At 45.0% G+C, this 22,332-nt stretch overlaps 1 protein-coding gene across 3 annotated transcripts in view; it reads left to right on the top strand.

The window, feature by feature from the left end:
• Positions 1–22,332, top strand: part of PLEC (plectin) — a 392,819-nt gene that overhangs the window by 3,162 nt on the left and 367,325 nt on the right. The window contains exon 1 of one of the 3 annotated variants that reach the window (XM_082257383.1): positions 16,647–16,764. The exons of the other annotated variants lie outside the window; for them this stretch is intronic. The gene's annotated coding sequence lies outside the window, so the exon portion shown is untranslated. Of the gene's footprint in view, positions 1–16,646; positions 16,765–22,332 lie in introns of those variants that run through there. 3 annotated transcript variants of the gene reach the window in all.

The raw sequence follows: 22,332 nt of genomic DNA, 5'->3' as shown, positions 1-22,332 counted from the left end.
ATTTTAATACCCTCTGCACCTCATGTATTTTAATTCCCCCTGCATCCCATGTATTGTAATGCCCCCTGCTCCCCATTAATCGTAACGCCCCCTGCCCCCCATATATTGTAATGCCCCCTGCACCCCATGTATTGTAATGCCCCCTGCATCCCATGTATTGTAATGCCCCCTGCACCCCATGTATTGTAATGCCCCCTGCACCCCATGTATTGTAATGCCCCCTGCCTCCCATGTATTGTAATGCCCCCTGCCTCCCATGTATTGTATTGCCCCCTGCACCCCATGTATTGTAATGCCCCCTGCCCCCCAATGTACTGATTCGTGTGACCCAGTGTGATTATCTGCAGTCATCTCTCCTATGGACGCACACAGATGAGATGACTGCGCTCTATTCCAGGCGGTGCTGACTCCTCGGATATTTCATGTGATGGATCTGTGCTGACCCCACATTATATTATCTCATAGTCTGTGCTCTGCGGAGTCTACTGACTGCCAGGGGTTAATACCTGGGCAGGTGAGGATGGGGCCCTATTGTTACCAGGATGCGGCAGAGCCAGGGCCCCTCCCCCACGCCCATTGTCCGGCAATCAGCGACAACTTTCACCAAGACTTCAATTATTCATATGATGATATTATACATACAGGGCGATAATAAAACTCTGCAGAACACTCAGCACTGTACTGACCCTGACACTGACACACAGGAATACACAAACTCTGTGCTATACACACTACACAATATATACACTGCGCTATACACACTACACAATATATACACTGCGCTATACACACTACACAATATATACACTGCGCTATACACACTACACAATATATACACTGCGCTATACACACTACACAATATATACACTGCGCTATACACACTACACAATATATACACTGTGCTATACACACTACACAATATATACTCTGCGCTATACACACTACACTATACATACACTGTGCTATACATACACTACACACACTACACATACACTACACTATACATACACTGCACTCTACACACTCTACACACTATACACACATTATACACACACTACACATAAACTGCACTATACATACACTACACACTATACACACACTATTCACACATTACACACTATACACACACTACACATACACTGCGCTATACATACACTACACACTATACATACTCTACACTATACACACACACTACACATACACTGCGCTATACACACACTGCACTACACACTATACACATACTGCACTATGCTATACATGTACTACACTATATATAAACTACACACTATACACACACTGCACTACACAAACACTACACTATACACACACTACACTACACTATGCTATACATATACTACACTATATATTATTGATCGACCAATATTGTTTTTTTACCGCCGATACCGATATTTTGGTCATTGGATATTGGTATCGGCCCAAAATTGGCCGATATTTTCGGACATTAAAAATATATATATATATATATATATATATTTTAAATGTCTACAGGTACTCTTGTGGAGAGATCTGGGGGTCTAAAAGACCCCAAACCCCTCCTCTAAACTTAAAAGCATTCAAAATGCCAAGTTTGGCTGTTTTGAATGCTGTACATTTTTTTAATTCGTCGCTGCCAGTACCCGGAAGTGATGTCATGACATCACTTCCGGGTACTCGGCGGCGCCGAATTCAAAGAAATGGAGACCCGGTCAGACGGCGGAAGGAGGGGGACGTCCCCTCCCGCTCCTTGGAATGACAGCCGAGCGGCTTCTCAGCTGCATTGGTGGTCATTAGAAGACAGCCGACCGTTGGTTATAGACACCGGTACCGGGATGATGCCTCTAGCTGCAGCCATCACTCCGGTACACGCACTTTCCAAAATATCGGCAATATCGGTAAATCAAAAGGCCGATTCCAGTATATCGGGCAAACTGCATATCGGCCCTCGATATATCAGCTTTGCCGATAATTGGTCGATCTCTACTCTATATACACTACACACTATACATACATTGTGCTATACACACACACTGCACTATACATACTGCATACTACACTACACTATACACACACTGCACTATACATATACTACACTATACTATACACACTACACACTGCACTATACACACACTACACACTATACTATACACACTACACACTGCACTATACACACACTACACACTATACAGACACTGCGCTGTACATACACTGCACTATACATATACTACACACTATACAGACACTGCGCTATACACACACACTGCACTATACATACTGCATACTACACTACACTATACACACACTGCACTATACATATACTACACTATACTATACACACTACACACTGCACTATACACACATACTACACTATACTATACACACTACACACTGCACTATACACACACTACACACTATACAGACACTGCGCTATACACACACACTGCACTATACATACTGCATACTACACTACACTATACACACACTGCACTATACATATACTACACTATACTATACACACTACACACTGCACTATACACACATACTACACTATACTATACACACTACACACTGCACTATACACACACTAAACACTATACAGACACTGCGCTGTACATACACTGCACTATACATATACTACACACTATACATACACACTATACATACACACTATACATACACTACACACTATACATACACACTATACATACACTGCACTATACATATACTACACACTATACATACACACTATACATACACACTATACATACACTACACGATATACACACTCTGCACTATACATATACTACACTATACTATACAAACTACACACTGCACTACACACACACTACACACTATACAGACACTGCGCTGTACATACACTGCACTATACATATACTACACACTATACATACACACTATACATACACTACACACTATACATACACACTATACATACACTGCACTATACATATACTACACACTATACATACACTGCACTATACATATACTACACACTATACATACACACTATACATACACTACACACTATACATACACACTATACATACACTACACACTATACATACACACTATACATACACTACACGATATACACACTCTGCACTATACATAGCGCGCCCCAGAGCCGACCAAGAGAGTCATGTACAGGTACGTGGTTTTGCGCTTAAGGACCACCCCGCCGCAGTAAATGTTTGTGTGGCGGTCCTAAAGTGGTTAAAGAGAACCTGTCACCATAAAATCATCACATGTGATGAAAAAAGTAAAAAAAAAAATGTTTCTTTTAATTGTAAAAAATGAATGTTGCACCCAAGCAAATCAAATCCCCCCCAAATTGTTTTTTTTTAGGCACCACCACCCCCCCCCCCCTCCCCACATCTATGCTTGCACAAATGTAAGCACACCCATTGGGGCGCCTACACATGAAAATGTTAATTTGCTATACACATGTTACATATCGCCGCACACGCTGGAATGAGAGCGATAATTCTAGCACCAGACCCTCTCTGTAACACTTAACTGATAAGTGGCTTTTAAAACGTCGTCTATAGAAAATATAGGGTACAGAAGATTGTCGCTAGTGTGTTTTTTTACTGAGATTTTGAGTTTTCTAGACCTTTGCGGTAATATCGCGTGACATCCCTTGAAATTACCTAGAGAGAAAGCGCTCTCATTCAGTAGCATTGTGACTCATTGAGACAGCTGTCTGATTTTTAAATAAATTAAATCAAATAAATGCCACAAATGACTTATAATTGCCCGCCTCATGGGACCGGCAGGGTAAGTCTAAGTAATTTATAGCTTTTATTTTTCTCCTGCCATTTTATACTCTAAAGCCCCGTACACACGTACCGATGGTCGGCATACAAATGTTCCTCTTTTCTCCCCGGGATGTCGGTGTCTGCTGAAAAGTGCAAAGACAGCACAAGGACAGCACAAGAATTTTGTCCGCCGACTGCAGAAGTGATGTCATGTAATGGTTAACTTTCCCTGTGTTTTCTATTTTCTGAGCATGCCCAGTCTTGCAAATCTGCGGTCTGTCGGCCGAATTCTGTACTGACAGGCGAACAATTGTCCGTTCTGGTGTCGGCATACAAATATTTTCATGTTTGCAAGAAAGACTTTTGTCCGCGGATTGTGCGCAGACATCTGTCGGAGGCACCATACTAACACGCGTACAATCGGCAGATCCTTCGTCCACCGACGTTTGTATGCCGACGATCGGTACGTGTGTACGGGCCTTAAGGCTCCATTCACACCTGGGCGTTTTCAGCTCCAAAAACGCTCAAAAGAAACACTTCCAAAACGCCCAACAAGTAAAACCCTATTCATTTAAATGGCCCCTGTTCACATCTGAGCGTTTTGCAAAACGCCTGTAGCTGAAAAAAGTACATGAGCTTCTTTTTGGGCTGATTACCAGCGTTTTTGATAGATGTCAATGAAAAACGCCTGAAAAAATTGCGGTAAAAATCGCGGTAAAATCGTGGAAAAAAGGCTACGCTCAAGTGTGAATGCAGCCTAAGGCTCCGTTCACATGTAGGCGTTTTGGGGAGTTTTTCTGCTCTAGGATCAGCTCTCAAAACGCCCAACAAGAAAAATCCTATTCATTTCAATGGCCCCTGTTCACATCTGAGAGTTTTGACGCTGTAAGCAAAACGCCCAAAGCTCAAAAAAGTACATGAGCTTCTTTTTGGGCAGATTACAGGCGTTTTCCATTGGCATCTATTCAATCTAAAAACGCCCGCACAAAAAACGCCTGTAAATCGCGGTAAAATCGCGGCAAAAACGCTACGCTCAGGTGTGAATGTAGCCTAAACAGAAAATAAAGCTTTGTTAGTTAAAAAAAAAATAATAATAATTGGCCTCTAACTTTTTTTTTTAGCTTGCTCCTGGATTTAAAGCAATTTTTTCAAGCCCTGGATGATAATAGCATTGATCTCTACTGGCCTCATGTAACGTCTCTTCCCAGCCAACAATGTATCCTGTCCTCACTCTCTGACCCTCCTTTCCTCTATTATCTCTGCACTCTCTGACACTCCTCTCCAGCATTATACAGGAGCATCTCAGAAAATTAGAATATTATCAAAAAGTTAATTTATTTCAGTCATTCAATTCAAAAAGTGAAACTCCTATATTTTACATAGATGTGTTACACACAGAGTGATAGATTTCAAGCATTTCTTTCTTTTTATTTTGATGATTATGGCTTACAACTAGGGACACCCCAAAATTCAGTATCTCAGAAAATTAGAATATTACATAAGACAAAAAAAAAAAAAAAAGATTTTTAATACAGAAATGTTGGCTTAAGCCCCGTACACACGTACCGATTGTCGGCCGTAAATATTCGGCCGCCGACCGATCGGCCGATTGTAGGCTTGTTAGTATGATGCTTCCGACAGCCAACAGCGCATTTTCAGCCGAACAGAATCGGGTGTGCAGGCATTAAAATTTTTGTTGGCCGACACCAGAACGGCCGATTGTTCGCCAGTCAGTACAGATTTCGGCCGACAAACAGCAGATTTGCAAGACTGGGCATGCTCAGAAAAGAAAAAACACAGGGAAAGTTAACCATCACATGACATCACTTCTGCAGTCGGCTGTTGTTGGCCGACAAAATTCATGTGCAGTCTTTTGCAGTTTTCAACAGACAAGACAGCCCTGGACAAAAGACGGCCGATCGTACGGCCGACGATCACTACGTGTGTACGGGGCTTTAGTGAAAAGTCTGTCCACGTACAGTATAGGATGCACTCAATACTTGGTCGGGGATCCGTTTGCATGAATTATTGCATCAATGCGGCGTGGCATGGGGGCGATCAGCCTGTGGCACTGCTGAGGTGTTATGGAAGCCCAGGTTGCTTTGATAGCGGCCTTCAGCTCACCTGCATTGCTGGGTCTGGTGTCTCTCATCTTCCTGTTGACAATCCCCCACAGATTCTCTATGGGGTTTAGGTCAGGCGAGTTTGCTGGCCAATCAAGCACAGTGATCCCATGATCATGTCACCAGGTATTGGTAGTTTTGGCAGTGTGGGCGGTGCCAAGTCCTGCTGGAAAATGAAATCAGCATCTCCATAAAGCTGGTCAGCAGAGGGAAGCATGAAGTGCTCTAAAAGTTCCTGCTAGAGGGCTGCGCTGACTTTGGACTTGATAAAACACAGTGGACCAACACCAGCAGATGACACGGCTCCCCAAATCATCACTGACTGGAAACTTCACACTGGACCTCATACAACTTGGATTCCGTGCCTCTCCACTCCTCCTCCAGACTCTGGGACTTTGAATTCCAAATGAAATGCAAAAATTTCCACAGTCAGTGATGATTTGGGGATCCGTGTCATCTGTTGGTGTTTGTCCACTGTGTTTTATCAAGTCCAAAGACAGTGCAGCCCTCTACCAGGAAATTCTAGAGCACTTCATGCTTCCCTCTGCTGACCAACTTTATGGAGATGCTGATTTCATTTTCCAGCAGGACTTGGCACCGCCCACACTGCCAAAACTACCAATACCTGGTCACATGATCATGGGATCACTGTGCTTGATTGGCCAGCAAACTCGCCTGACCTAAACCCCATAGAGAATCTGTGGGGGATTGTCAAGAGGAAGATGAGAGACACCAGACCCAACAATGCAGATGAGCTGAAGGCCGCAATCAAAGCAACCTGGGCTTCCATAACACCTCAGCAGTGCCACAGGCTGATCGCCTCCATGCTACACCGCATTGATGCAGTAATTCATGCAAAAGGAGCCCCCAAGTATTGAGTGCATCCTATACTGTACATGGACAGACTTTTCACTAAGCCAACATTTCTGTACTAAAAATCCTTTTTTTTTTAATTGGTCTTATGTAATATTCTCATTTTCTGAGATACTGAATTTTGGGGTGTCACTCGCTGTAACCCATAATCATCAAAATTTAAAAAAAAAAGAAATGCTTGATATATCGCTCTGTGTGTAACACATCTATATACAATATATGAGTTTCACTTTTTAAATTGAATTACTGAAATAAATTAACTTTTTGATGATATTCTAATTTTATGAGATGCTCCTGTGTATACTGATCATTGTGTGGCCCTTCGGTGATGTCAGGGGCCACGTTTGAGACCCCCCCGTTAGCTCATAAGTTGACAATCACTTCTCTAGACTATCTTTATATAAACCGCATGGCAAGCTGTCTCTTCTTTCCACTTGTTGACCAGCAACGTACCCCGTACCTCGCTGGACTTTTGGTGATTATACCAGAATGATATACAGTCACAGGCATCACCATTTTCTAGAGCCGGTGGTCGCCTCTCTTGTAATAGCAATCAGAGCCGCTAACTAGCCGCTTGATTGCTATTACAAGCAGCGGGTTGGGATGGACTCCCCGCACCCCCTCCTGCCACCTTCAGCGGATCGCCAAGGCTCTCCCGTCCCACCGCAAGACCTGAATGACCAGCCGGCACGACTCCCAAGAATGGCTTTGATTGGCTGTTTGTTATAGCAACTCAAAAGCAATGAGATGGCATCACTTCCGGTTTACCCAAATATCATCGGCACTATAAAATAATTATTAGTGTTCAAAAACACCAATCTTAGTGTTTTGAATGCTTTTAACCACTTGCCAACCAGCCGCCGTACGGCTGGTTGGCAAGGTTCCCGCGAATCGCCGTACCTGTACGGTAGTCCGCTGGAGCGATCCTGGGGAACGCAAGCGTGCCAACCTCACCAGCGGGGAATGCTGATCCATGTGGGCCGGCAGCTGTGATTGCCGCTGGCCACCAGTGATTGCCGCCAGCCACCCGCGATCACTCCCCGTGAAGAGAGAACGGCGGTCTGCTGTTGTGAACACATCAGACTGTTGTTCTCTCTGGAATCAATGCAAAGCTCCTGTGATCCTCCTATTTAGGAACACAGTTCTCTGTATTGATTTTACAAGCCCATCCCTCCAACAGTTAGAAAGCACCCCCCTAGGCTCACACTTAACCCTTTGATCGCCCCTGGGTTGACCCCTTTCCTGCCAGTGTCATTATTACAATAACAGGGCATATTTTTAGCACTGATTACTGTAATGTCACTGGCCCCCCCAAAAGTGTCAAAAATGTCAGTTAGGGGTCCGATCTGTCCGCCGCAATGTCGCAGTCCCGCAAAAAATTGCAGATCGCCGCCATTACTGGTAAAAAAATTTATAAAAATTATATAAATCTTTCCCGTAGTTTTGTAGAGGTGATAACTTTTGCGCAAACCAATCAAAATACGCTTATTGGGATTTTCTTTTTACCAAAAATATGTAGCAGAATACAAATTGGCCTAAAATGAAAAAATTAGTTACATAGTTACATAGTAGGTGAGGTTGAATAAAGACAATAGTCCATCCAGTTCAACCTGTTAGATTAGATTTTTACATTTTTTTTTATTGGGAATGTTATATAGCAGAAAGTAAAAATATATATATTTTTTTATTAGAATTGTTTTTTGTTTTTTTTGTTTATAACGCAAAAAATAAAAACCGTATCTATATACCTAAGATACAATGTTATTGAAATGTAATGTTATATTTTTTTGTTTTTTTTTTGTTTCTGCTCCTTTTTTTTCCCCTTGTTTGAAAAATAAGAAATCAATAAAAATCGTTGAAACATAAAAAAATAAAAACCGCAGAAGTGATCAAATACCAACAAAAGAAAGCTCTATTTGTGCAAAAAAAGTGACATCAATTTTATTTGGGTACATCGTCGCACGAAAGCGCAATTGTCCGTTAACATAACACAGTGCTGTATCGGAAAAAACGGCCTGGTCATTAAGGGGGATGAACCTTCCGGAACTGAATTGTTTAAAGTGCCCCCCGTGGTAGCGCGCAAAGGCGACTGTGTGTGTCGGTCCCGCACGCACGCAAAACAGCGATCATCCCACACATGTGAGGTATCACCGCGAACATCAGATCATGGGCAGTATTTCTAGCACTAGACCTCCTCTGTAAATCTAAAGTGGTAACCTGTAAAGGCTTTTTAAAATAGATAGCAAAATGTATGTCGTTTGTAGCCGTTGCACGAGTGTGCGCAATTTTACAGCGCGCCATGTTTGGTAACTATTTACTCAGCATAACATCATCTTTTATATTTTCCAAAGAATTGGGTTATGTATTGTGTTTTTTATGCATTAAAACATGGGTGTCCAACCTTTTGGCTTCTCTGGGACACATTGAGTGTAGAGAAATTTTCTCGGGCCGCATATAAAATATATACTATAGTTAAGGTATATAAGTAATAAAACACTGCTGGGCCCCCGCCCCCCCCCCAAGCACTCATTTAACACAACTAGTGGATGATCCCCTCTGAGGCAGCCTCTGCCTACAGTTAGTTGGAAACCTCTGTGGCCGTGCCCCCGACTCGACTTCCTTCCTCCCCAGCAAAAAAAAATAAAAAACTGTCAGGGGGCAGTGGGCTGCATTGCCTGTGGTTCTGGGCCACATGCGGTCCCCGGGCCGCAGGTTGGACATGCCTGCATTGAAATAAAAAAAAATGTATTTTTTTCCAAAAAAATTGCATTTGAAAAAAAACGCTGTGTAAATAGTAAAATATTGCAACACCCACCAATTTATTCTCTAGGGCCACTGCTTAACCGGTTGCCGAATGCCACACGACTATATACTGCGGCGGTCAGCCCCGGCCAGGCAGAGTGACGTATGGATACGTCACTCGCCTGTCACTGACTTGCGAGCCAATTGCGGGCGGGCGCGCGCCCGCCGAGGCGCGTTCACAGACAAGTCAGTGCGTGTGACCGGCGGACTCGATGTCCGCCGGTCACACTACGATCGCTCCGGTGAAGGGAGAAAGGCGGAGCACCTTATGTAAACAAGCCGCCCGTCATTCTCCCTGGTGTAAAAATGAAGATCAGACGGTTCTACTATGTAGGACCGTTGATCTCTGTTTTTACACCAATAGCCATGTCCCTGCACAGTTAGAATCACGCCCCTAGGACACACTTAACCCCTCCCTGTCCAATAAAGTTAACCCCTTCCCTGCCAGTGTCATTTTTGCAGTAACAGTGCATATGTATAGCACTGATTACTGCAGTAATGTCACTGGTACCCCCAAAAGTGTCAAAAATGTCAGTCAAGGGTCCGATCTGTCCGCCGCAATGTCGCAGTACCGAAAAAAAATCGCAGATCGCCGCCATTACGCGTTTAAAAAAAAAAACATAAAAAATGACAAAAATCTTTCCCTTTGTTAGTAAACGCGATAACTTTTGCGCAAACCAATCAAAATATGTGTTTTGCGATTTTTTTTTTTATCAAACATAGGTAGCATAAAACAAATTGGCTGAAAATGTTAAAAAATTTTGATTTTTACATAAATTTTTGGGGAATTTCATATAAAAAAATGTGAAAAATATTGTTATTTTTGCAAAATTTACGCTCTTTTTTTGTTTATAGCGCATGATCAAAAAATCACACAGGTGATCAAATACCACTAAAAGAAAGCTCTGTTTGTGGGAAAAAAAGGACGCCAAATTCGTTTAGGTACAGTGTCGCATGACCGCGCAATTGTCCGTTAAAGTCACGCAGTAAAAAATCGCAAAAAACCCCCTGGTCTTTTAGCAGCCAAATCCTCCGGGGCTTAAGTGGTTAAAAGAAATATATATATAATGTTTGGGGGTTCTAACTAATTTTCTAGCAAAAAAATACTGATTTTTACATGTAAGCAAAAAGTGTAAAAAAAAAAGACCTGGAGCTGAAGAAGTTATTGGTTTAAACAGAGAAAAGAGATTTTCGTTTAATTAGTTCAGTTTTTGTCTGAAAAAAATCGTAAGAGCAAGACTAGGCATGCTCAGCAAAGAAAGAACACATACAAAACAATCCAACACATGACATCACTTCTGAAGTAGAATCCTGTCGTACGGGAATTTTCGAACGAAAATAGCCTCTTCACTTTCCACATGAGACTAGCATGCAACAAAAAACAGACGACAGATTGTTCAATAATCTGATCGTTTGTACGAGGCTTTAGGCTGGCCATACATTATACAATTTTGTTACAATTCTCTTTATATTTACTATGTAGTGCATGGGCCTGCCTAATTGGATACAATTGAAATTGTTGTTTAGTTTTGACCTCATATTATGTGTTTTTTTTGTAAATCTAAAAGAAAATTGTGCAAGAAAATTGAACATGTATGGCCAGCCTAAGTGTGGTATTTGCATATTTGCATTTGGAATCTATTGCTGTGACCCTACATCATGCATTCAAAGGCGCTGTCCATGCAAGTGAAACAGGACATTGTAAAGCCTCGTACACACGCAACGATTATCGGCCGACCGATCGTCCGACTTTTGTCCAAGTTGTGTTTTGTTGGTTGGAATGTACCTAGACTGCACACAAATTTTCTCGCCCGACAAACTTCTACTTCAGAAGTGATGTCATGTGTTGGTTTACTTTCCGTGTGTTTTTTCTTCTCTGAGCATGCCCAGACTTGCTCATCAGATTTTTGTCTGCCGAAATCTGTACTGACTGATGGAAAATCGGCCGTTGTGTTGACGGCCAACAAAAATTTTATAGCCTGCAGACCAGATTTTTTTCGGCCGAAAAGTTGGAGTCGGTTGTCGGAAGCATCATACTAACAAGCCGAAAATCGGCCGATCGGACGTTGGCCGAAAATTCACGGCCAACTATCGATGCGTGTGTACGAGGCATTAGGCCCCTTTCACACAGGCGGACTGTTCAGATCCGCCTGTCCGTTTTTTTGGCAGATCTGAACGGTCCCCCCATGCATCTCCATTGGGCATCGGATGTCAGCGGAGACATGTCCATGTCCATGGCTATACATTATACAATTTTTTTACAATTCTCTTTATATTTACTATGTAGTGCATGGGCCTGCCTAATTGGATACAATTGAAATTGTTGTTTAGTTTTGACCTCATATTATGTGTTTTTTTTGGTAAATCTAAAAGAAAATTGTGCAAGAAAATTGAACATGTATGGCCAGCCTAATACCTCGTACACACGTTCAGATAATCGGATGACTTATCGTTCGCATTTTGTTGCATGATATTACTATTGAGTTCAACAATGCATATAAACGTAGGATTTTTTGCGTACGATTCTGGAAAAGCTTCCAGGTTGCGTAGCTACGTATCAGATGGTGCAAAACAAAAACAATGGCAGCCAGGCTTTTTCCGTGCTATTTTAGTGTTTCTGATCATGCGCGGTCTTTGTCGATCGATTTTTAGCGGACGCATAGTGTACTGATTAAACGATTGTCGTTCGCTAGGCTATCGTACGACAGAAGTTTTCCTGTTTGTCTCTTCTGATTTTGTTGGACAGACTGTCATGATCGGCTGTCGAAAGCTGTGTACTAACAATCGGATTATGGTGCGATTAGGTCGAAAGCGATTTTTATCGTAAGATTATCTGAATGTGTGTACAAGGCATAAGCGTGGTATTTGCATTTGGAATCTATTGCTATGACCCTACCAGTGTTGCGGTAGTTACTCAAAAAATGTTACTAGTTCCTAGTTACTTCTGTAAATTGTAACAAATTACTTTATTAGTTACTGCATTTGAAAAGTAACCTCACTACTTATTACTTTATTTTCCTCTTTCTTAATTGACCGTGTAGAAGAAGATACATGACACTCTTTCTGCATAGAGTTTATTGTATAAACACAGGCTTTGGGAAACATGAGAACAAAACCTGAAAAAACAGAATAAAACATAAAGTGCAACAAAAAGTCATAAACTTCATCCCTCTCTATTCTTCCAAATAACGATTGTATCGCACGGCTTGGGTAACGCAGGAAAGCGCGTTCCTATAGCCTAGTAAAGTAGTGTAGTTACCTCCTATAGCCTAGTAAAGTAGTGTAGTTACCAATATTAGTATTGTAACTAGTTACGTTACTTCGTTACCAAAAAAAGTAATGTAGTTACTGTAATCCGTTACTTTGTAACTCGTTACCCCCAACACTGGACCCTACATCATGCATTTAAAGGAGCTGTCCATGCAAGTGAAACAGGACATTGTAAGGCTTCAAAAATTAAACAAATCCATCAGAGAGATCGCAGTAACATTAGGAGTGGCCAAATCAACAGTTTGATACATTCTGAGGAAAGAAGAACGCACTGGTGAGCTCAGCAACATAAAAAGACCTGGACTTCCACGGAGGACAACAGTGGTGGATGATCACAGGATCCTCTCTATGGTTAAGAAAAACCCATTCACAACATCCAGACAAGTGAAGGACGCTCTCCAGGAGGTGGACGTATCATTGTCATTCTACAATCAAGAGAAGACTTCCCGAGAGCAAATAGAGGGTTCACCACAAGGTGAAAACCATCCATAAGCCTGAAGGATAGAAAAGCCAGATTAGACTTTTCCAAAAAAACATCTAAAAAAGTCACACCAGTTCTGGAAAAGCATTCTTTGGACGGATTAATAACAATCTGTACCAGAATGACGGGAAGAGAAAAGTGTGGAGAAGACTTGGAACAGCTCATGATCCAAAGCACACAACATCATCTGTAAATCATGGTGGAGGCAGTGTGATGGCACGGCATGCGTGACTTCCAGTGGCATTGGGTCATTGGTGGTTATTGATGATGTGACAGAAGACAGAAGCAGCCATATGAATTCTGCAGTGTTTAGAGATTTACTGTCAGTCCAGATTCAGACAAATGCAGCAAAGTTGATTGGATGGCGCTTCACAGTACAGATGGACAACAATCCCAAACACACTGCAAAAGCAACCCAGGAGCTTTTGAAGGAAAAGAAGCAAAATATTCTGCAATGGCCGAGCCAATAACCTGATCTCATCCCCATAGAGCATTTCACTTGCTGAAGGGAAAACTAAAGGCAGAAAGACCCACAGACAAAGAACAACTGAAGACAGCTGCAGTTAGAGCCTGGCAAAGCCTCAGAAAGGAGGAAACCCAGTCTTTAGTAATGTCCATGGATTCCAGACTTCACGCAGTCATTGCCAGTAAAAGGATTCTCAACCAAATATTAAAAATGAACATTTTATTTATGATTATATTCATTTGTCCAATCACATTTGAGCCCCTGACAATGCGGGGACTGTGTATACAAATGGTTGCAGTTCCTAGAATTTGTACTTGATATTTATGTTGAACCCCTTGAATCAAAGCTGCAAGTCTGCACTTCAAATTAATTTGGATTTGTTTTTATTTTATTCTGGTTGCATACAGAGCCAAAAGTATGACAATTGTGCCTGTGTCCAAATATATATGGACCCTACTGTAATTTATCTTCCCTAGTTCCCCCCTCATCACCCCGCTAATGAAAGTAAAACCTTTCCATTTTCTTTTTTATACATACATTATTTTAGAGCAAGTGACATCATCACTGGGTCTCTGTGCCTCTCTATGCATTGCAGGCAGGTCATGGCTGGTGGGAGGGGTCATCGGGCAGCTTCCTGAAAACATTTCAGCACCCTCAGTACCTCCTATCAAGATCCCTCAGTCCTGATGTGAGCAGTGGGAGGAGTTATGCAAATATAAGAATGCCTTGGTGGGTGGGTGTCAGTTTGGAGGATTGGGCTGTATTTGTATGCTGACCACCCACGTGTGGTGCTGAACCTCTCCATGTTTGAAAGAACTGAAATCTAATAAATGAAAGGGGGCTCCAGGGACAGTCAGGCTGGGGAGGAAAGGGCTTGATGACGCTGATTGTCCTCCAGCCAAGAAATGAGGCGGGCTGTACCTGACTTGCTGCAGCTTCTAATGCACATTGTGAGAAGCTCAGAGTGTGCAGTGATAACAGAGGAAGCCGTTTCTCTCCAGGAGAGGAGCCGCTACACCTGTGCAAGACTGGAGGGGAGGCCGGAGGTCAGATTCACAGGGCAATACAGGAACATTGCACATCATCACCAGCAGAGACTCTTCCTCATTATACACTTTGGTTTGGTCTCTTCTCTCCATCAGTGCATCTCTCCTCTCCTATCCTCTCCTTTCCTCTCTTCTGCTCTTCTCCCCTCTCCTCTCCACTACTTTCCTTAACTGCCTTTTTCTCTCCTTTCTTTTCCTTTCCTCTCCTCTCCTATCCTCTCCTTTCCTCTACTCCCCTTTCCTCTCCTCTCCACTAATTTCCTTTACTCCCCTTTTCTCTCCTCTCCTCTAATCCCCTTTCCTCTCCATTCTTTTCCTTTTCTCTCCTCTCCCCCTCTCCTCTCCATTCTCCTCTCCTCCACTCCTCTCCTCTCCTTTCCTCTCTCTATTACTCATTTTCCCTCTTACTTTCTCTCTCTCCCCCCATGCGTCTCTCCTCTCTCTCTCCCTCTTCTCTCCTCTCTCTTTCTCTCTCTCTCCCCCCCCCCATGCATCTCTCCTCTCTCTTGCTCTCTCCCTCCCCCCATGCGTCTCTCCTTTCTCTCTCTCTTTCTCTCTCCCCTCTCTCTCTTTCTCTCTCTCCTCTCTCCCCACCATGCGTCTCTCCTCTCTCTCTCTCTTGCTCTCTCCTCTTTTTCTCTCCTCTCTATCTCTCCCCCCCCCCATGCGTCTCCCCCCCCCCTCTCTCTCTTGCTCTCTCCTCTCTTTTTCTCTCTCTCTCTCTCTTCTCTCCTCTCTGTCTTCTCTCTCCCTCCCCCCATGCGTCTCTCCTTTCTCTCTCTCCCCTCTCTCTCTCTTTCTCTCTCTCTCTCTCCTCTCTCTTCTCTCTCTCCCCTTTCTCTCTCTTTCTCTCTCTCTTCTCTCTCTCTCTCCTCCATGCGTCTCTCCTCTTGCTCTCTCCTCTCTCTCTCTCTCTCCTCACTTTCTCTCTCTCCTCTAGCTCTCTCCTCTCACTCTCTCTTTCTCGCTTGCTCTCTCTCTTCTCTCTTTCTCTCTCTTCTCTCTTTCTCTCTCTCTCTCTCTCTCTCTCTCCTCTGTCTTCTCTCTCTACTCTCTCTTCTCTCTCTCTCTCCTCCATGCGTCTCTCCTTTCGCTCTCTCTTGCTCTCTCCTCTCTCTCTCCCTCCTCACTTTCTCTCTCTCTCTCTCTCCTCACTTTCTCTCTCTTTCCTCTAGCTCTCTCCTCTCTCTGCTCCTCTCTCTCGCTCTCTCTCCCTCCTCACTTTTTCTCTCTTTCGCTTGTTCTCGCTCTCTCTCTTCTCCTTACTTTCTCTCTCCTCTCTCTCGCTCTCTCTCTTCTCACTTTCTCTCTCCTCTTTTTCTCCTCTCTCGCTCTCTCTCTCTCCTCTCTCTCTCTCCTCTCTCTCTCTCTCCTCTCTCTCTCTCTCTCTCTCCTCGCTCTCTCTCTCCTTGCTCTCTCTCTCTCCTCGCTCTCTCTCTCCTCTCTCTCTCCTCGCTCTCTCTCTCCTCTCTCTCTCTCCTCTCTCTCTCTCTCCTCTCTCTCTCTCTCTCCTCTCTCTCTCTCTCTCTCTCTCCTCGCTCTCTCTCTCCTCTCTCTCTCTCCTTGCTCTCTCTCTCTCCTCGCTCTCTCTCTCCTCTCTCTCTCCTCGCTCTCTCTCTCCTCTCTCTCTCTCTCTTCTCACTCTCTCCTCTCACTCTCCTTGCGCTCTCTCTCTCTCTCTCTCTCTCTCTCTCTCTCTCTCTCCTCTCTCTCCCTCCTCCCTCGGCCTGTCTCTCCTCCTCTCCTCCCTTCTCTCTATCAGTCTTTCCAGGATCTGTCTGTTGGTGGCGTTAGTCCTCCCCAGGAGGGGCTGTGCTCTCTCTCCTCCCTCCTCTCCTCTCCTCGGCGATCCGTCCGCCCCCCCTCTCTCCAGTCTTGCAGGATGGAGATGGGATTCTTGCAGGGATCTTAGGATGCTGATGTTGCGGTGAGCAGAGAGGGGTCTGCGGGGGGCCGGGTCCGCTCTGGGGTCTGATGTTCTTGGGATGGGGGATGAGCGGGGGGGGGGGAGGGGAGGAGGGGATGATGGGCTCAGAGGGTGCAATGACATGGGGACGGTGTGTGCAGGGACAGACAGGTAGGCAGGACAGGTTAGGGGTGGATGGACAGACGGACGGACGGACGCACGCTGGGTGATTAGCCCGCCGGCTTGGGGAATTGCTGCAGCCGTGCCGCCTCCGCCGTCTGTTCTGTCTTATCTGCAGGGAGGGGGTCTGCAGCAATAATTCTGAAATTGGGGTCACCTCCACTCCCAGTACGGATGGTGGGGGGTAAGCTGCTGGGGCAGGTGCTGGCTGTGTCCCCTAATACTGTGACATATATATATATATATATACACATATATGGCATTAACCCTTTACAGGCTGCATGGGGTGTGCAGCAGAGCAGAAGCACGACTCGTGGAGGTTATATATTATTACACGGCAGTTATATATCTACAGCACTGTGAGCTTCCTCTGCATACACAGACCTTCCTGTATATATCCTGTACAGTGCAGTGCAGGCGGAGCATGTGCTGCAGAGCCGTCCACCCAGCGGCCCCAGGGCCGGCAGTTTTTGGTGACCTCCCAGCTGAGTTTTCGGCACTTATTATATCTGTTGTGTCTTTTATGAGTTGGGTTTAGTTTGGGCGTGTGAAATATTCTTCCCAGGCCTGAGGAAGGGGGTCCAGCGTGGCCCCCGAAACATTGCACTTGCATTGACTGTGATGTGGTCACTTGAGGAAGTATCTGGACTACATCATATGGATCCATGGGGTGCTGGTGACATACATTATATTGTCAAAAGTATTGGGAAGCCTGTCTTTGCGCTCACATGAACATCCCAGTCTTAGTCCGTAGGGTTCAATATTGAGTTGGCCCACCCTTTGCAGCTATAACAGCTTCAACTCTTCTGGGAAGGCCGTCCACAAGGTTTAGGAGTGTCTATGGGAATGTTTCACCATTCTTCCAGAAGTGCATTTGTGAGGTCAGGCACTGATGTTGGACGATAAGGCCTGGCTCACAGTCTCTGGTCTAATTCATCCCAAAGATGTTCTATTGGATTGAAGTGCAGGCCAGTCAAGTTCCTTCACCCCAAACTCGCTCATCCGTGTCTTTATGGACCTTGATTTGTGCACTGGTCCAATCATTTGGTGGAGGGGGGATTAAGGTGTGGGGGTTGTTTTTCAGGGGTTGGGCTTGGCCCCTTAGTTCCAGTGAAGGGAACTCTTAAGGCGTCAGCATATCCAAGACATTTTGGACAATTTCATGCTCCTAACTTTGTGGGAACAGTTTGGGGATGGCCCCTTCCTGTTCCAACATGACTGCACACCAGTGCACAAAGCAAGGTCCATAAAGACATGGAGGAGCGAGTTTGGGGTGGAGGAGTGAGCAGGGGTTGAGTTTGGCCCCTTAGTTCCAGTAAAGGGAACTCTTAAGGCGTCAGCTCTGCCATGTCTTTATGGACCTTGCTTTGTGCACTGGTGCGCAGTCATGTTGGAACAGGAAGGGGACATCCCCAAACTGTTCCTACAAAGTTAGGAGCATGAAATTGTCCAAAATGTCTTGGATATGCTGACGCCTTAAGAGTTCCCTTCACTGGAACTAAGGGGCCAAGCCCAACCCCTGAAAAACAACCCCACACCATAATCCTCATCCCCCAAATGATTTGGACCAGCGCACAAAGCAAGGTCCATAAAGACATGGATGATAGAGTTTGGGGTGGAGGAACTTAACTGGCCTGCTGACGCAGGGGTTGAGCTTGGCCCCTTAGTTCCAGTAAAGGGAACTCTTAAGGCGTCAGCAGGCCAGTTAAGTTCCTCCACCCCAAACTCGCTCATCCATGTCTTTATGGACCTTGCTTTGTGTACTGGTGTGCAGTCATGTTGGAAGAGGAAGGGGCCATCCCCAAACTCTTCCCACAAAGTTAGGAGCATGAAATTTGTCCAAAATGTCTCAGTATGCTGAAGCTTTAAGAGTTCCTTTCACTGGAACTAAGGGGCCAAACCCAACCCCTGAAAAACAACCCCACACCATAATCCCCCCCCCCCCCCCACACCAAATGATTTGGACCAGTGCCTAAGTAAGGTCCATAAAGACATGGATGAGCGAGTTTGGGGTGGAGGAACTTGACTGGCCTGCACAGAGTCCTGACCTCAACCTGATAGAACACCTTTGGGATGAATTAGAGCGCAGACTGTGAGCCAGGCCTTCTCGTCCAACATCAGTCCCTGACCTCACAAATATGCTTCTGGAAGAATGGTCAAACATTCCTAAACCTTGTGCACAGCCTTCCCAGAAGAGTTGAAGCTGTTATAGCTGCAAAGGGTGGGCCAACTCAATATTGACCCTTACAGACTAAGACTGGGATGCCATTAAAGTCCATGTGCGTGCAAAGGCAGGCGTCCCAATACTTTTGGTAATATAGTTTATATCCTCTTCTCTATGCCTGTGTAGTCACTGAGTTTCCAGTCTATTTTAATGCATTGTGTAGTCCGGATGGCTGGGACTTGTAGTGTATCGTGTATGGACTTCGCCATGTGCTCCCGCCAGGGGGCCAGGTGTCGGCAGACAGCTCCGGGCAATAACATAAGAGGTGACAGAACACGTTTGACATTTCTAATGATACAAAGTCCTCTACTGAGAGGAATATAAAGGCTGCAGCTGCTGACCCCCTTCTGAAAATGCTAATTTCCCGGCTTCCCCAGAACAAACATGCGTCAGAGGAGGGTCAGAACTCCTGAGTTGCGTTCCAGGCCTGCAGCCAGGATGGTGAAAGGAGAATTCAGTAATGGCAGCCAGTAGAGGCCTCCTTTAATCCCATGCATTATTGGACGCGCTGTTGGCAGCATCGTATGTCAGAGTCCTAATCACCCACCCTACTGTCTATGGGGGAGCAGCGTTGTCACCCTAGGACAGGACTACAGAATACCCACCCCCCTTCCTAGGCTTAACATGGGGAGGTGTTCTGTAGTCTACAGAGCTAGCTGAGAACAATGTAACTGATAGCAATGCACAGGCATATAAAACAATCAGGTATATTGGGGGGGGGGGGGGAGGGGATCACTGATGACCCTTGAATAGAATGCTGTAAGATTTAAAATGTATATAAACCCAATAACAGAAATGTAATATATTGCAGCTCACCAGTCCCTAGATGTGGCGGCTGTATTCGTTTTATTTTCCTTTTTTCCTTGGTGATCCTGCCAGTAACACACTTCCTGTGTTAGGGTGACAACGCTCACTCACTGTATGGTATCTATGGAGAAGTGTTGTCACCCCAGGACAGGACTACAGAGCACATTCCCCTTTCCTCATATCCATAACTTAGGGGGAGGTGTTCGATAGTTTACAGAGCTAGCTGGGAACAATGTAACTGATAGCAATGCACAGGAATAATTAACAATCAGATATATTGGGGGGGTCACTAATGACCCCTTGAATATTTTCAGATTTAAAATGTATATAAACCCAATAACAGAAATGTAATATATTGCAGCTCACCAGTCTCTAGATGTGCCGGCTGTATTAGTTTTATTTCCCATTTTTTTCCTTGGTGATCCTGCCAGTAACACACTTCCTGTGTTAGGGTGACAACGCTCACTCACTGTATGGCATCTATGGAGCAGTGTTGTCACCCCAGGACAGGACTACAGAGCACTTTCCCCTCTCCTTATATCCATAACTTGGGGGGGTGTTCAATTGTTCACAGAGATAGCTGGGAACAATTTAACTGATAGCAATGCACAGGTATATAGAACAATCAGGTATATGGGGGGGGGGGGGGTTTACATAACTTAGGGGGAGGTGTTCAATTGTTCACAGAGATAGCTGGGAACAATGTAACTGATACCAGTGCAACACAGGCAGAGAGGACAGGAAGTTAGGAGTAGGGATCGACTGATTATTGGCAATGCCGATATATCGAGGGCCGATATGCACTTTTCCCGATATATCGGAATCAGCTCCGGAGGTTACCGATATTTCGGAAAGTGCTTGTACCGGATGCAAGTAGAGGCATCACCCTGGGACCGGCGTCCATAGCTGACGGTCGGCTGTCTTGTAATGACAACCAATGCGGCTGAGAAGCCGCTCGGCTGTCATTACAAGGAGCGGGAGGTGGGACCGGAGACCGGAAGGCAGCGGGAGGGGGGGGGAGGGGGGGGGGGACGTCCGGGCAACCATCCTGCATGGCCGCCAAAGACCCGATCAAAGCCGCATTCGGCTCTGATCGGGTCTCCATGTAAAAACCCGGAACTGATGTCATGACATCACTTCCGGGTACTGGCGGCGCCAAATAAAAAAAAATGACAGCATTCAAAACAGTCAAACTTGGCGTTTTGAATGCTTTTAAGTGCAGAGGAGGGGTTTGGGGTCTTTTAGACCCCCAGATCCCTCCACAAGAGTAGCTGAAAAAAAAAAAAAAATATATAAAAAATATTTTTTTTAAATGTCCGAAAATAACGGCCGATATCGATATGCGATGACCAAAATATCGATATCGGTATCTGCAATAAAAAAACGATATCGGTCGATCACTAGTTAGGAGCTCACTTGATTTCTGGCAGGATCAACAGATATGTTTTTTTAAAATATGTTCAGTATTAAATTTAACAGACCTAAACGGGGCAAATAGTAGAAGTTGATTGTCGGGGTTTATATAGACTGTGTGGAGACCTCCAATCACGGGGGAATCTGGTTTATATTGAGGTGTGTGCACTCCCTGCTCCTCTACCCAGCGTGAGCTGCTGGAGTGCCCTTTTCACTGAATGTTTCATTCGTTTCCCAGCAGCTGAGGGAACACTCTTCTTATCCTGTAATGGGGTTGGGGGAAATTCCATTGTGTGTGATGGCTAGTTTGGAAGGATCAGTTCCCATCTGAAGACCAGGGGGGGGGGCGCTCTTTCACTGGAAATCTGCCTGATATTGCGTTTGTGGGGTCCACCCTTTGATATTTGGATTTAACAACTCAGTGTTCCCATAAGCAGGGCTGGGCCAAAGGGCAGACAGAAGAGGCGGCTTCCTTGGGTACTTCAGCAGGGGGGCGCAAAAAAGTCATTGCTCGGGGGATGGTGCACTTGGGTGCTAAAGGACCTTGCCCTAGCACTGCTCATAATAGTTCAGACATCAGTTCAGGGCTGAGATAAGGGGTGGGCAGAAGGGACGGGCGCCCCGAGCGCAGCACCCTAACAAAGGGGAAGGATGCCATTCTGTGAGTACTCCATGCACACTCCAGATCGATGTCTGGGCAACTAGTGAATCCCATTCTCCCTTCTACTGGGCTTCTACTGCTGTCACACCGCACCCCCCTCACCCCATGCCAGCAATAAAAACACACTGCGCATGTGCATCCACCCACCCATCCTGTTGCTAGAAAGCAAGCGAATAGGCAAACATGGGAAGCCGAGGATGGGGGAACAGGCGAAAGAAGGGGGCCAGAGCACGCAGGGTGGTACACCCATCCACTGCATGCATTAGCAGTGGGGGAGGGAGCAGCAGTTCCTTATTTTTGCCCT

This window comes from Pelophylax lessonae (assembly GCF_965119305.1).
Source record: "Pelophylax lessonae genome assembly, chromosome: 5".
NCBI classification, from domain to species: Eukaryota; Metazoa; Chordata; class Amphibia; order Anura; family Ranidae; genus Pelophylax; species Pelophylax lessonae.
The sequence above is the reverse complement of the archived record's forward strand: the minus strand, read 5'-3'. Positions and strand labels throughout refer to the sequence as shown.